The 2,733-nt window shown below is 34.6% G+C and overlaps 1 pseudogene; it reads left to right on the top strand.

Moving 5' to 3' along the window:
- The first annotated feature begins 1,381 nt into the window (after positions 1–1,381).
- Positions 1,382–2,733, top strand: LOC148690899 (uncharacterized; annotated as a pseudogene).

Below are 2,733 nucleotides of genomic sequence, written 5' to 3'. Positions count from 1 at the left end.
GAATATATCCCCTCTTTGGGAAAGATTCTTTTTAAGAGCCCCAAAGATTCCTCAAAACTCTAAATGGCTATATCCACCACTTTTCTAGCCTCATATAGAGCCCCTCGTTAGTGCTGCTCTTAGCATTTCTCAAACTAAGGAATTTCAAAATGACGGAAATAGAAATGCCGAATTTTATTTTATAGAATTTGTGAATTTTATTGTTTAGCTAACCTAAAAGAACAAGGAATTTTGAAAAAAGGAATTTTTTTTAGTTTTAAACTATGCCTCATAGAAATTTGGGAATGACACATATTTATATGGAATTGAAAACTGAGAATTGGAGGTCCCAAATGTCATTTTTTTTTTCATACAAAAATTATAATTTTTATGTTTATAAATCCAAACAAAAGAATTGGTGCATGTCAAACTTTTGTCAAAATTCTAAATTTATATCCCTCATCCAAATATAATATAAAGCACACTTAATAAGTTTTAGAAAATTCAACTTCACTATAAAAAAAAAAAATTAAAAAAAAAAAACACTATTGTTTGAATAAACACAACAAACATGAACTTAATCAAGTGGACTAAAATAGTGTGGGAGCTTCGCTTGTCGCTCAACTTTCCTATCCCTCTAGTTTAAATTATCTCATTGTTTTTCTTTATAATTTTCCAGAGAACTATACTATCTAAGTATATAACCCCTCATTGGAAGAGATTCTTTTTTAAAGCCTCAAAGATTTCTCAGAGCTCTAAATTGGGTTATATTCACCACTTTTCCAACTCCTTATAGAACTTTTCATTGGGGATGCTCTTAGCATTTCTCAAACTAGGGAATTACAAAATGACTCAAATAGAAATGTCGAATGAATATGGAAAATTTTAGTTTTAAACTATCACTCATATAAATTTGGAAATGACACATATTTACATGAAATTTAAACTTGAGAATTGGAGGTCCTAAATTTCAAATTTTTTTTCGCACGAAAATTCTAAATTTTTATGCTTATAAATCCAAACAAGGAAATTAGTGCATATCAAACTTTTATCAAAATTCTAAATTTATGTCCCTCGTCAAAACATAATGTAAAGCATACTTAATAAGTTTTAGAAAATTCAACTTCATCATAAAAAAAAATTAATTAAAAAAAAAACACTTAAAATACTATTTTGAATAAAGAAAACACAACAAACACCAAGAGGGCTAAAACTGAACTTCGCTCGTCGCTCAAATTTCCTATTCCTCTAGTTTAAATTATCTCATTGTTTTTCTTTATAATTCTCCAGAGAACTACACTATATAAGTATAAAAAAAATAAAAATAATATTTAAACAATCCGATAAGAAGATTAAGACGAGCAAGAAGGATGAGAGCCATGAGACTAAGAATGGTGCAAAGATGGGATCAAAATCTGGCACGAGACCGCAACGATCTTCGTAGCAAAAGGCTTTCTTTGCATCCAAGAAGATAAGGAGTATTAGGCTGCTTAATTTCATTACAATTGTCTATGGTATGTCTTTTCTTCCATTTGTGTTTCGACCACGTACGAGGTAATGACCAGACACGCAACGCAGGGATGGAGTTGGGGTTCTGGATCAGTCTAGGATACCTTCTTGAGGCACTTGGTTTGCTTACATCGGATATTTATTTGTCTGTCCACAAGTTTTCATGAACTTTCTATTAGCTACGGTTTTTCTGTCATTAATACCACTGTATCCGGGCAAAAGCCACGAAAGGTATTCGGAGCAAGAGTACATTTGTAAAATCCTGATATGTCGAACAGGTTATCGCGGTACCTTTGCTTGATGGTACTTGGAGCAACCACACCTACTCGTACCTGGTTTGGAGAATCGGAGTCCTCATGTCTACTATCGGGGTTGCTATGCTCGAAGCAGTGGATCACCTCCAAATGTTCGCGTGACACCGCTAAGTTCTTGATGCTATTGTTTTAGATAAAAGCTGAGTTCATGTAATGAAACATGTTACAGACTATTCATAGTACTACCCTTTTCTCAGGTTGGAGATCTTTCGAACTTCTTGAATGCAAATTTTTGGGATTCATATTCTTCAAACTGAACATATTTCTAGAAGCACAAAGAAAGAAAACTTCTTAGCAATTCTTGGATATGAGGTTTGTGTTGTTGCTCTCTGATCCACAATTTGGGGTTTCATCGGACGGTGGTTGGATGGTACCGACTATTCCAATCAATCACCATGGACATGGACAGAGCTATGGGACTGGATTGTTGCATTTCCATGGATACCTGCAATTTATACCGTGCATTTTCAACCGGATTATGCTTATGGATTGAGGTAGGGTTCCTTGGTTCACACTCTACTATTGTTTCGCAAACTGAATTTAAGCACACAATTAGAAAGCTAAGATGTGCTTTCTTGTATCATCAATTGTTCAATACTTTCGAGGGGTTGTTTACCTTAGTTCCTCATAAAAACTGTTCATCACTGCAGATTGCAGCGATGCGTGATGTTTCAGCAACGGAAACAACCATAATTTATGGGATGGAACCACTCTGGGGTGCTGGTTTTGCTTGGTTTCTCTTGTTCTTGGAAAATAATTTATTCGTCTTGCTATCCCGATTAGTTACGTTTACAAAAGTTTCTACTGATCAAAACAAACAGGGAGTAGGATAGACCTATAGAATAAATCAGCTCCATCTTATGTCAGGTGGAAGCTTACTGGTGCAGATTTTCGGGTCCTCGCCCCCGAAAGAAATTACAGAAGATGGTAA

Source organism: Pyrus communis, chromosome 15 (assembly GCF_041283825.1).
Source record: "Pyrus communis isolate YQ-2024b chromosome 15, ASM4128382v1, whole genome shotgun sequence".
Lineage (NCBI taxonomy): Eukaryota > Viridiplantae > Streptophyta > Magnoliopsida > Rosales > Rosaceae > Pyrus > Pyrus communis.
The sequence above is the reverse complement of the archived record's forward strand: the minus strand, read 5'-3'. Positions and strand labels throughout refer to the sequence as shown.